This window comes from Mauremys reevesii, linkage group 2, assembly GCF_016161935.1.
Source record: "Mauremys reevesii isolate NIE-2019 linkage group 2, ASM1616193v1, whole genome shotgun sequence".
In the NCBI taxonomy this organism is placed as follows: domain Eukaryota; kingdom Metazoa; phylum Chordata; order Testudines; family Geoemydidae; genus Mauremys; species Mauremys reevesii.
The window spans coordinates 95480659-95494689 of NC_052624.1; the positions used below are offsets into that span (position 1 = coordinate 95480659).

The window sequence follows — 14031 nt, forward strand, 5'->3', positions numbered from 1 at the left end:
TTAGCTCTCTGTGACCTTGCAGAAGTAATTTCACCCCTCTGTACTTTACTTTTTCCAATCTCTAAATTGGGGACAATTATAGATCTTTATAAGTCACTTCGAGGTCTATACATGAAAAGGGCTACATAAAAGTGTGTTAAGTATTATTATTACTGCAGACTCCTTAATGGAATCGTTATTTTGTATATTATCCCTGGGAACACCAAGAAAAGAGACAGGTTAAAGTATTTATTTTCTTTTATAAGAAGAATAAAAAATACACACATCAAAAACAGAGATAAATTCTGGATCATGGTTTTTAGACATGTATACAAAATCAAACTTACTCAAATTTATGGCTGTTTAGATTTGGTAGGATATAGACTCAAGCTGTCAAATTTGGGTTCTGGAACTTGAATCTCCCTATAGTTTGGGGATTCTACATTTTGGTGTTATAATTTAGACAAATTCTAATCAAAAGAGATAGTGGAGGGAAGGACAGAGGAGCCAAAGAAGGGAAATCTCCTCTTCGTTTACTCAGACACAAAAGCTGAAATTTCAAAGGTGAAAATTCAAAAGATCAACTGCAAATTAAAAAAATAAAAATAAAATAAATTGCATATTCCTCAAACCCATTTAAATATACCCCATTCCATGGAGAAAAGGTTGTTGGAAATGAACTGTGTCACATCTGTTCAATGCATTTTGTACAAAAAGTTGACAAACTACACGGAAAATAAGTTAGTGTCGAATGTAAAACGTTATCTGTAAAAGTCGGTCGGTTGCACTGTGCTTGTCTTTGCCAAAGATGTCTTTGGGAAAAAAATGCACTTTTTGCTTGTAACAGCAAAGTTCGTGTAGAGACATGAAAGCTTTATTGTTACACTGATCTAATTCATTTCTGTTCCCATCTGCTATTCTATCCCCCCAACGTTTGTTAAAAAATACTGTTTTAAAGTACTTTGACAGCTACAGTTTTGTGGAATCCATTGGGGTTTTTTTCCCCACTCTCTGGTTGTAATAAATAAGGATATATAAAAATAAATCTTGTACAGGAAGCATAGGGAACTAAAAAATAATCTTAAATTTAAGACTATGTCTACACTACCACAGTAAATTGACTTACGCTACACAAATCCAGCTATTGAAGTACCTTAGCTCGAGTTACTGCAGGGTCTACACCACAGATCGATAGATTTTCTTACCTTACTCTTTTTGTTGGGGGTAGTGTACAGGGGTCAACTGGAGAATGATCTGCAGTCGACTTGGCGGATCTTTACCTGACCCGCTAAATCGACCACCGATGCATTAATCTCAGAGCATCGATCCTGGCTGTAGGATAGACCTGCCCTAAGTCCAGTGATTCTCCAGTGCCTATGTAGTCATTTGCATGTGTGCAGAATGAGTGTAAAGTGGATGTGAAATGCTACCATTCTGATCAGGCAGGATTTTATTCTCACTCTGCTCAGGTATTAATGAGTCTACAAGATGTACGGCAATGGAGAATCAGGACAGTGGGGGTGAATGATTTCGATGGAGTTTTACCTGATTTACACTGTTGCAAGATCAGTATCAGACCCTTTGTATTCTAAGAGGCCTTTTTTTTTTTTTATCACTTTTTATACTCTGTGCAGCTGCTTCTTTTTGGGGGCGAAAGGGAGATGCAAGTTCAAACCCTGATCCGTAATGTACATGACACTAAAACCAGTAGAATAGCAAGCTGCATGGTGACCTGGATTAGAGGACTTGATCTCCTATTTGAACACTCCCTACAACTCTGTATGCTGACAAATCCCTAATCGTAAAAGGGCTTAGCGATTTGTGTCTTCCAATGTCTTTTCAATAATGTCAGAAAAGAAAGCATACAATTAAATGTTTACTAACACAAGTAGAGGGTATAATTATGAACTGCAATTTGGAAGTTATATATACTTTCTCTCATGGTGTAATATTAGTGTTTGAAATACTTGGCTTTGTCCACTATATTTTCAGGAAATTTCCAAAATTGCAACACAGTCATTCTCTAATTAGAAGTGTATAATATACTCTTTGATCCCTCCCATTCGACTGCAATCAGTTCAGTTCAACAGAGCTATCTTATCTTACAGAAATGAGACCTAGCATGTTTTTAAAGACACAGAGTCATTTGGCTGCCATTGATGCCATTTGCCACTCTCCCATCAACATCTCTTCTTGGAAGCACTGTAGCTGCTATTGTAATTGCCAGTAGAGTGTCTTATCACCTCGCTGAAAATAATGATCTATGCAGCCTTGATGAACAAAACAGTTTGTGTTTAAGAGATGCTAACAGGGTTCCCAGTATATTATGTGAACTGAACCAAGTGTTCTTTCTTAATCAATTAACTGATTTAAAAGTGATAGAGTAAGAGAGGGGTAGCGTGTTAAGGCCAGTTTCTCCTCCCTGGATCTCTACGGCATGGAGACCATACTCATTTCATTTGCAGAATTTCTATTGATGGACCAAATGCAATGGGTAACAGAGATCTGAAGTGGGGACTGAATTGGAGAATTTTAACCTCAACACTCTACTCTTCATCTGTGTAACTATTGGCTTCCACGGAGTTATTTTTTATCTAAATCAGTGTAAGAAAGAAAGAGGAGAATCGGCCCTTTTTAGTGCTATTAGCCACAAATATTAGCATCCCGTGGGATGGCAGCTGAATTACTGCCCTGTAATATTTGGCTCTCGTTTCTTTCCTCATTGGCTTGTTCCAGCAGCAAAAGCTAGGGTGAAATCAATGGGAGTTTTGCCACTGACTTAAGTAGGGCCAGGATGTCAACTCTAATCTTTTCAATTTAACTTTCCCTCAATAAATTCTTTGTACAGAGAAATAGAGTTTATCTTCCCCTCCTCGCCCCCCGCCCCCACACACATGCACAGTGAAGCAAATTAAAACCTTGAACTAGTCAAGCTATTTCTTGTATAAGCTGGGAAAGTAGTAAGAGATACAGATTGTTATTCTGGAATGTTAGACCATGATGCTACAAACACTGTTCTGCACAGTACTTCATGCACATCCCTGCAAATAACCACTATGTTGCCCGGTAGTAAGGGTTTATATGATCAAGCATTTAAGGGGGGGGGGATTCAAAGGCAAAAATGGGAGTTGTGCACCCCAACTTCCACTGAAAGTCAACAGGAGTTGAATACCTTATTGTCCTCTGTGCCTTCAATGATCTTCCTCTTTTTTAGATCAGACACTACCATTGCTATTCAAGCAGGGGTGAGGAGGATGGCACCTAGAAAGGAACATTGTGTATTGAAGTAATAAGAGTGTGAAGTCTGCCTACAGCACGAATGACCTTGGGACTTTGATTTGATTGCTGCATCTAGGCATTACAAGTTTCTGTATCACATGGGGATTTTGAAATGTTCTCAATCCCATTTGCAAGTAAAATGCAATGGAACCTTAACAAAAAAGTAAGAGGACTTGGAGTCAATAGAAAATAATTGCTGGGAGATACATTATGTTTTTATTCAGCTTACAATGACCCGAAAGGTTCCAGTACAAGAGTTAAGAATACCCTGGGGAAAGTCTAGCTTGTGATCTGAATATTTTATATAGTGATGTGATGTTTCTACTGTCACAAGGGCTTGTTTTTATAAGGCTGCCTCTGATAAAAGGATTTTGTACTGTGGCTCCTAACTCTTGTTAAACAGAGTATAGGAAACTTGAGCACTTGAGAGCTTTACCAAATATATTTCCGCAGTAAGTCTTAAAATGGTCTAGAAACAGTTTCTGTATAGTCTACATACTGTACTCCACTGAACTCTTCCAGTAAATGGTAATACAGTTTATTCTTGGGTGGTGATGGGGGTTGAGGTCAGGTATCTGGCATTATGAGGATACAGCAGATAAGTTGCTACCAACACCACACTGAAAATAAAATGCATCTCCAATGTGATATATTCAAGTGTGATTTGAGAAGTCTCCTTTCTTCCAAACTTTGTAAGTTGATGATCACATATAACAATGGAGCTTTTCAATTTTGTTACACCATTTTACATGATGCAACTTGAGCACCACAATTAAGTGTAATGAGACAGAACAACAGCTCTCTAAAAGCTAAGGTTTGAGAAGCTATGGTTCCATGGGGAAGTATCTTTAACCAAAACTATGTGGATGATCTGTGGATTTAATTGCTTACAAACAACAAATATAAAATATTCTTTACTCGTAGGGGAATTCTGTGCTACTGTGCACATGGATAATTAACGAGCTGCCCATATTTTTATTTTTTTGCGCAGAAAAAAGCTTCTGCCAAAATGTTGTTGCAGTTCTGCCTTTTGCCCACCAGAGTGTACTGTGGTGATAGAACACAGCAGCAGCTCCCAGCCAGCTAGGGAAGAGAAAGAGCCTGCCTTCTTCGCAGTGCCTGTCAGGCCAGGTCAGATACAAGAGCTATGGGGAGACAGACAGAGTGGGGTGCTGGGTGGGGGGTCAGGCAGGGGCTCATAAGGACTAGTGGGGGAAGACAGACTGGGACAGGGGTAGAATGGGAGTGGAGGCACAGGGCCACAGGGAGGGAGGGAGGTGCAGGGCCACATGGTGATGGGATGGGGGTGCAGAGCTACATAGGGACAAAGGATGGCTGAGTGGGGGCACAGAGACACATGGGGAGGGAATACAGAGTCACATGGGGATGGGGCGAGGTGCAGAGCCACATGGGGATGGGCGGAGTGGTTGTCATGGGGTGGGTGGAGGGACACATGGGGATGGGGCAGATGTGCTTGACTGAATGGGATAGGCTAGGGGTCAGCCAGGGTCTGCATGGGGGACGGTCCCTAACAATCCCTTCCCGCCCTCCCAAAAAAACCTGTTCCATACTTTTCCCACCCATACTCAACTACTCTGCAAGTTCACACCCAGGCTCCTTCCCAGCAATTTATTTCCCTCTCCCTGAACTCCTCTGTTACCCCTGACTCCACAAGCCTTTGCACTGCTTATGAGGGGTATGGGAAATACGGTTCTTTATTGTAGTTTACAATAATTATTACTCAAGAGTTCTGTATTAATATGCCTAGTAAAGAATCTATGTGTCAAAAAATGTTTCCTGAATCTTTTCTGTTGTCTGTATCATTACAGACATATTTGCAGACAGGTATGTTGAAATAAATGACCAAAATAATTGAAACTGGTGTGATTATATTGTGTTATTTTGACAAATAAAATATGCAGAATTTTGCAGAATTTTAAAATAGTGGGCACAGAATTTATTTTTGGTGCAGAATTCCCCCAGAAGTAATTCTTGTCCACAATTACTAATATGTATACCTTATTCATACCGAATTGCTTACATCTCATTTTCAATTAATTCACATTTAATTAAGATGTTTTAAATTTCTGGTGGAAATCAAGCATGTTTTATTCTTCAGACTCTTAAGGTGGGATTTCAAACTAACTCTGCTCCCAGTAAAGTCAATGGTAATGATTTTATTGACTTCAGTGGGAGTAGTTAGTTCAATGCAGAGTGCTTTTGAAAATCCCATCCTTAATATCCCAGGTCCTGCTTTTTTATGAGCTCCTTTTCAGAACAAAATTTAGCCCTTGTCTACACTAGAAAATTATCAGAAAAATCCACCCCCCTGAACACCATAGTTAAGTTGACCTATATCCCTGTGTAGACAACACTAGGTCAACAGAAGAATTCTTCTGTAGACCTAACTACCGCCTCTAGGGGAGGTGGATTATCTACGCCAACAGGAGAATCCCTCCCATTGGCACAGGTAGTGTCTACACTAAAGCGCTATAGTAGTGCAGCTGCAACAGTGCCACTGTAACGTTTTTTAAGTACAGACCAGCCCCAAGACTCAGCTAACACCCCTTCAGCACACAGATGAAGGACCAGCAGCTTTAGCGATCATAGTATTTAGCCCTGTGCTTCCAGAGGAATTCTAAAGGAGTAAGTCAGTTAAATACACATTAGAGTCTTGCATCTCCTCACATTTTTAATGGAGCTTTGGCACTTTAATTGCTGTTTTTTTCTGTTTTGCCTGTACTTTAATAATGGAGTGGTTATAACTCCTGTGGTCAATCAAGGAACATGTATTATCCTGTGCACTTTAAATGCCATGGGCCATTTAAAGCATTTTTTCACCACTTATCATACACATAAACGCATCCTAAATGCACTGTGAGCTTCATTTAAAAACAGCACAGTGTTAATTTTCGTGGCAACACCTTCTCCCCACTGTACTAAGTACTGCACTGGCAGCTACACACAGGAGCCAATGTGAAAACAAGCAGGTTTTCTCATTGGCTGTGCTGCATTTTTTTTTTTTAAAGAAATTTTGGAGAAAGGTGCCAGACTGACAACCCTGGAGAATGGAATCTATACAGAAAGCGTGGGCAGTGATGGTGCAAGCTCTCTGCCTGTGTAGTTTACTCCTGTCCTAGAGGGACCTCTTCTAGGGAACGAGAGGATAGTTCAGTTCCTACAAACATTTTGTCCCCTTTACCTGTCTATTGAGATTTGTGCAAGGCTGTCTCTGTGCTATACAATGCAAACGGGTGGTGGACTTGTGCTATGGACACCTGTCTACCAACCCCTGGGCTTACTAATTTCATATCCCAGATATGAAGGAGACCTCTGTATAGCTCGAAAGCTTGTTTTCTTCACCAACAGAAATTGGTCCAATAAAAGATATCACACCCGCCTTGTCTCTCTTTTTTCATACAGGCAACTGAAGTGCTGACACCAGGTTATCGCTTTCAGTCACTACTGATCTAGGCTAGACTTCAACTGGTGAAATTCAGGTGGAAGGCTCTGCATTCCATTACTAATCCTCTGGGCTATCCATCCCATTAGCTGTATATATTTTAAAATATATTTTGGTGAATCCTGACTGGTGCATAATTAAATTGAAAATTTACACGCATGTGTCATAGATATATGCTTTTCCTGAAACTTGGCAAAATGTGAATTACACAGGTGCTTAAGGCTAGAGCAAAGATCAGTGCTCAGATATAACATAAGCATATGAACATATGGCTAGAGGTCTATAACGTGCTTGGAGAAAAATAATCATCTGTTCACAGCAAAATTCACAGAGGAAGAAATAATTTCTAGATGGATCACTCTTATAGGAATGTCCCAAAGACAGCCCTGTCTCACTGCTCTTCTTGCTATCCATGAGCCCTCATCTCCTTCAGACTTGGAGCCCAGAACTGCAAGAAACCATCCACACATGGAACTCTCTTTGGAATCAGTGGAAGTTTAGTGAATGGAGGGCTTGCCAGGATCGGATCCATAATTTGACAGCCTATTACTTATTTGCCAAATGTGCAATTATTGCACGGAAGTGTTTAGCAAACTTTTTTTTACATCATCATAAACAGAATGGTTGCTAAAATCTCTCTGTTCTTGAAAAAACTAAACATTAGACAGAAAACTATACATTCTCTTAACATAAAGGCTTGTATTTCAAAAGGAGCCACACACAAACATATCTGAGAGGATGTAGAGGTTGCTCCAGTATAGTAGATACTTTTTTCTTTTGTAGAATACACAAATAATTCACCATTTCCAATGGCTTGAACATTGTGATTGGCAGTCACTACTCACTGAGTAATAAAAAAAAAAACACGACAGAAGGGAAACTCAGGGAGCAGCACACGTCATGAAGAGTAAGTCAGAACAGTGACTAAGTAAGAGTACAGTGCAGAGGTGAAGATCAAGTTAGGAGGAGGGGACGAGAGAGAGAGAGAGAGAGAGAGAGAGAGAGAGACAAATGTCAAACTGACAGGGGAAGGAAGGTGAGAGGCAAGGAGGTGATAAATGACAACTGTGTGTATTCCCACACTGCTTTATTCGTGCCGTGAAAGTACCACCTCTAGGAGAGAGAGGGTAATGAAGACCTAGTGTGCAATTAAAAGTTTTGCAGGTGTAGCTATACTGGTAAAACCCTCCCAGGGTAGGTGCACGTATAGTGGCAAAAAAGTGCTTTTGCTGATACAGTGTATTCAGCGAGCGAAATGCACTATACCAGCAAAAGCACTTTTATGCTGATATAACTGCATCTACACTAGGGCTCTTAATGGAAAAGTTGCAGAAAAATCACATCCCTAGCTGACCTATGCTGGAAAAATTTTTTAGTGTAGACTTACTCTAATTCCCCTGCAGATTCAGCTGCTGACACCTGTGCTGGGATTGCCAATAAATATACTATTGAAGGTGTTCTAGTGATGTGGATACTTGCCTAATCAGAACTGAAGTGGACACTAACTGCTTATTACGCAGCATCTACCAAATAGCCAGCAGAGGTTATTGATACTTAGCTCTTTTTAGGAGCTTACTATTGTAGTCTTGCCATTATATTACACACACACACACACCCCTACATTATACACAAAAAGCCAATATTGAACAAACATTACTAAGGGCTTGGCTACACTTGAGAGTTGCAGCGCTGGTCGTACAGCTGTGTAGGGAAAGCACTGGTGTGTGGCCACATTTACAGCTACCAGCGCTGCAGTGTGGCCACATTTGCAGCGCTGTTGGGAGTGATGTATTATGGGCAGCTATCCCAACGTTCAAGTGGCAGCAACGTGCTTTTCAAAAGAGGGGGGTGGGGTGTAGTGTGACAGGGAGCGGGAGAGAGAGAGAGAGAGAGTGTGGATTTTTGGAGCCGACACTGTGTATCAGCTCCCTGCCTTGCAAAATCAGAAAATTTTCCCGACCCCTTACTCTTAACTGCAAACAGCCTGCAGACCAGATAAGCAGCTGCTCCAACGGACTCCCTTTCTCTGCCCCGCCCCCGCTGTTTCTCTCGTCAAGCAAACACTCATCCCCCTGCCTGCCTCATTCACAGGGGTTATCTCATTTGATTGTTCACAGTTACAGATTGATCACAGCAAACAGGAGCTGTGTTTGTATTTTAGATAAGCAGCTCCCGGAGCCCCGAATTCACAACAAAACAAAGAGAGGCTGCATAACAAAACAAAGAGAGTAATTTAGTTAAAAGCATTCTGGGATATCTCCTAATACCCTGGAGGCCAATAACAGCACTGGTGTGTGGCCACACCTGACGAGCAGCGCTGCATCACCAGCGCTGCACTCGTTACACCTCAAGCAGACCAGGTGTACAGCCAGCGCTGCAGCCAGGGAGTTGCAGCGCTGGATGTGCCTTGCAGGTGTGGACAGTTACTAAGTTGCAGCGCTGGAAAGCCTCCACCAGCGCTGCAACTCTCAAGTGTAGCCAAGCCCTCAGATTGCAAAGTCAAGCACTAGGAAATGCCAGAATTAAAGTTATCCATGCAAACTTATGATACTGTCTTTAATTCCATACTCTTTTCACATGTAATTTCCTAGGTTTTTAAAACAGTAGACAGAAAACACAGAAATTCCATCATATGGCATCAGATTTACACCCACTTGGCTCATCAGCAGTCCTGGAACCTTTAGATCCACTTCACAGATCTCTGTCACTTGAGCTAATGCAGGGGTGGCCAACCTGTGGCTCCGGAGACACATGCGGCTCTTCAGAAGTTAATATGCAGCTCCTTGTACAGGCACTGACTCCGGGGCTGGAGCTACAGGTGCCAACTTTCCAATATGCCAGGGGGTGGTTACTGCTCAACCCCTGCCCCCACTCCACGCCTTCCCGCGCCCTCCCCTGAACCTGCCGTGCCCTCGGTCCTCCCCCAGCCTCCCAGAGCCTCCTGCATGCAGGGCCAGCGCAACCCATTAGGAGACCTAGGCAGTTGCCTAGGGCGCTAACATTTTTTGCGGGGGGAGGCCGCCCCGGTCGTTGTCGGTATTTCAGGGGCGGGACTGTCCGCCGCCTCTGTCAGGGGCGCCATTTCGGGGGCGGGACCTTCCGCCACCTAGGGCGCCAAAAAAGCTGACGGCGCTCCTGCCTGCATGCCAAGAAACAGCTGATCGGGAGGTGCGGGGAGGGAGGAGGAGGCACTGATCGGCAGGGCTACCGTTGGGAGGCGCTGGGAGCGGTGTGTGGCGGGAGCTGATAGGGGACTGCTGGCATATTACTGTGGCTCTTTGACAATGTACATTGGTAAATTCCGGCTCCTTCTCGGGCTCAGGTTGGCCACCCCTGAGCTAATGGAATTCCTGATAGCAGTAGTAGGCTGTCATTCACTGTGCGGACTAGTATTATTGGGGAATGAAACACACATACTTTACCAATGGGTTTTACAGATATTTGCTCACAGCAGAGGAATGGTGACATTCAGGAATCTTTGGTTCCATGCAAGGCTCTGAAGGAGAGTGTGCTTTAGCAGGCATAGGCACCTCTACCCACTTCCCCTCATATTTAACCCCTTCTGCCCTCTCCCCTTCAACCTGAGCTAAAATTACCAGGCGAGTCCCTCTCACCCCCAAGATGGAATATGCCATGGGGAGATGGATTCTGGGAATTTAACTGATAAAATCTAGCAAGTCTACACTGAGCATATGCACACTATGATTTTTTTTTGCAAAAGGCTTATAACAGCCAAATTTGAGCAGAATTTCAGGGATAGTAAAAAAGCATATCCCTGACACCAAGGCCACGAATCTGCCAAATTTCAAGTCCCTGCTCCAAAAGCATGGGGATGACAGAGCTCTTCAAAAGGTTGTCAGAATATTTTAGCATGGGCAAAACAATATATTTTCCTCTAGCCTCAGACTCAGAAATGGTTAAACTATTTTGGCCAAAATTTTCAAAAAAAAAAAAATTGCCTGAGGCAGACACCCAGCACAGAAAATGTCATCCTAAATGGTTACATTTTGACAAAGTTATAAGCAACAGAAAACAGGCTCTTATAATGGGAAAGGTTAAGCAATCTTAATAATAAGCAGTGCTAACAGCCCTGTATGTAATGTACACACACACATACATACACATACACACAGAGGGGTAAAGAGTTTAAAAATTTACAGGAGCCCAAACGTGCTTCTTAGACTGAAGAAAATAACTGTAAATTCTCAATTTACAGATAAAGAGAATGCTTGTTCCCAATTAAAAATGGAAGTAAAATACTGCACTTGAGATTTTTCTACGCAGTAAGCACACAGTTATTAGAAAGTAGACTCTACTCCATTTAACTGTCAAAAACCTCTGGAAGCCTGGTGACTGATCCCATTAATACTTCACTGAATATGTGCACGTGGCTACAGTTGTGAGTGCTGCTGCACTGCGACAGCCCCACTACAACCCTTGCTGAGTGCTGTTGGGCCCAGAAAATTAATGCTTTATTGTCACCAAGACAGAGTGAGGCACTTTCTCTGTGTCAGACTGCTGTGAATGCTCTTTAGAACATTTTAATACATCACTCATTTGGGCAATACAGATGTGCTGCAGAGACAAGATGACTCTACAATTTGCTGCAGTGAAAATCAGCAATTGGTGAAGAGGCTATTTACACCATTTTGAGCTAATCTGTCTCAAATACTCTGTGGAAATATGGCTGATAGCTCCCCAATAATGGAGCTTAATTTGTTTTGCAGTGTGTTGCTGAGAATGTGAGAATGCACCACCTTTTTCCCCTGGCTTATTGTTACATATTTTATGCAGTATCATATTCCATAGGAATGTAACATAAACCAGCACTTTCATGGAAAAATCATTTTTTACTGCTCATCAAAAGAGTTAGAAACAATTGTATCACGTGCCATACATCATTTGACTTTCACAAAGCAGAAAGTTGCTTTAGAGTTGAGAGATGCTCAAAGCATAAAAAAATAAGGTAGAGATAGGTGTAGATATCAGTCAGAACCCCCACTGAGATTATACAGTGGGCAAAAAGTATGGCCATAGTTATATCTGGGAAACCTCACTGACTTTGTGGGGTTTTGTTTTCTTTAGATTCACCTTTAGGCCCTTAGGCAGAGGCCTGGATTCTATGGTATTGATTACCATTTTTATCAGGGTCTCAAAAATCTCTTCCTGAAATAAAATGCTCAGAATCAGATTATTATAATGCTCCCTTTTTCATGTGAGATGACTGAAAGATGGTAAAAAGGGGACTGGTGTTTGCACTTTTTGTATTTATGTCTTTTTATTTTCAAGAGCTGGTAAAAAAGTAGGATTTTTATTGGTGAAAAATGTGTTCATTTTCTTCACTGAAAAACTTTGAAATTTGAAAATGTTCAATCTGCTCTAATCTTTTTTTGAAATCTTCTTACTGTATTTTTTAACATTTTGAGTTTCTTTTTTTCTGTGAGGGGGACAAAGGCGCAGAGCATTCAGAACGTCCCTACAATTCTGCTTCTTAGGGTACATTCACACTACCCACCAGATTGGCGGCTAGCGATCGATTTATTGGGGATTGATTTATCATGTCTCGTCTAAACACGATAAATTGATCCCTAAACATGCTCCTGTTGACTCCAGAACTCCACCAGGGCAAGAGGCGGAAGCGGAGTCGACGGGAGAACCGTGGCCGTAGATCCTGCGCCATAAAGATGGGAGGTAAGTCGAAATAAGACATCGACTTCAGCTTTGTTATTCCCATAGCTGAAGTGGCGTATCTTACATCGACACCCCCCCCGACACACACACACACACACACACACACACACACACACACACACACACACACACACACACACACACACACACACACACAGTGTAGACCAGGCCTAAAAGACAGAGACTGCTGTTTATGCTAGCACATTCCAATTTAATTATCCAAGTTTTCTGCCACAGCTTCTCCTAAGGGTGACTGCACTACCCAAGGCGGGGGGGGGGGGGGGGGGGGGGACAAGGGGGAAAAGAGAGTGTTTAGATCACTAAAATAACCCAGTGCTGGGCATAGCAGGGGCCATAAACTAATCCTGATTCTTCATCTCTTGCTGTGAAGACTCATTTTGATATTTCACAAAGCAACGTCACCACAGATTAGGGAGCCCAATCCAAAACTCACTGAAGTGAGTGGGAGTCTTGCCCTTGAGTACATTCAAGGATCTTTGGATCCGTCCACAGATTTGCCTGAAATAGGCTGCGTGAGCCCTTTGCACTGTTTTTTGGGCTGCAAGTCACCCATACAGGGGTACTGACTACTTGCTTTCATCTGGAGTCCTTACACTTTCATACACAAATCCCTATAACAAGTAACACTCCTTACCACACATGGGTTTGCAAGAGTCTCCCACAGGGTCAGTGTCATTTGTCCCTCCCTTATTTTCAGTTAAAACATTTCATCAACTATAATTTATAGAAACAACTTAATTAAAGTTACAGATTAAATGCATGACATTATTCTAATTGCATTAAGAAAATCCTGACTCTGAAAACACAATGTACCAATAATTGGTTTGGAACTATTTCAGAACTGAGAATCCACTATATATGTCTACAGACAAACACCAACACTGTGTCATCATTCACATCAGTATACTATCCCCTAAATCCAACCATGGTAAATGTTTACTTTGTTTGACAGGAAACACTTCTTTCACTGGGTAACAATTTTAAAAAAAAGTTGTATTTTTATATTCCTCTAGCACAGCTGTCTGAATTAGAATTTGCAATAATTATTTATTAGTACTTAAATATAACAGCATATTCATAAATAATTGTCAACACATGGCCTCGTATTCTAAGCAATTTATAATATGAACTTCATCCATTGCAACACTATAAATCATGACGCTATTTAGATTGTAAATTTTTCAGAACATGGACAGCATCTTCCTATATGTTTGCAAGGAGCCTATGATAATGAATCCACCACCCTGACTGGGAGAAATAAAGAGAAATTTTGAGAAAAGCATTAGGTATTTTAGGTCTGGAATTAATGGAGTTATTTACTGTTAAATAGTGCCATATACGTGCACAGCACTTTACAGACTGATAAAAGACAGTATCATTGCCCCCAAAGATCTTTCAGTCTTGTTTGAGACATATCTAAAGATTATTACAGACATTAGGTGGGTAGGAAGAAAGGGAGACGAGTTACAGCAAGAAACTGAGATTGCTCTGACTAGTAACATAGGCATCTTAAGGGTTTCAGTATATTTTATTATGAAGAAATATGGTGATTTTTTTTGTTGCAAACTCTGAACTCTTTTTCTAAATGGTTAACTCTC

General features: G+C 41.5%; 1 protein-coding gene across 3 annotated transcripts in view; it reads right to left on the minus strand.

The window, feature by feature from the left end:
- Window positions 1–14031, minus strand: part of EGFR (epidermal growth factor receptor) — a 224850-nt gene that overhangs the window by 94628 nt on the left and 116191 nt on the right. The window contains exon 1 of one of the 3 annotated variants that reach the window (XM_039522514.1): window positions 3152–3266. The exons of the other annotated variants lie outside the window; for them this stretch is intronic. The gene's annotated coding sequence lies outside the window, so the exon portion shown is untranslated. Of the gene's footprint in view, window positions 1–3151; window positions 3267–14031 lie in introns of those variants that run through there. 3 annotated transcript variants of the gene reach the window in all.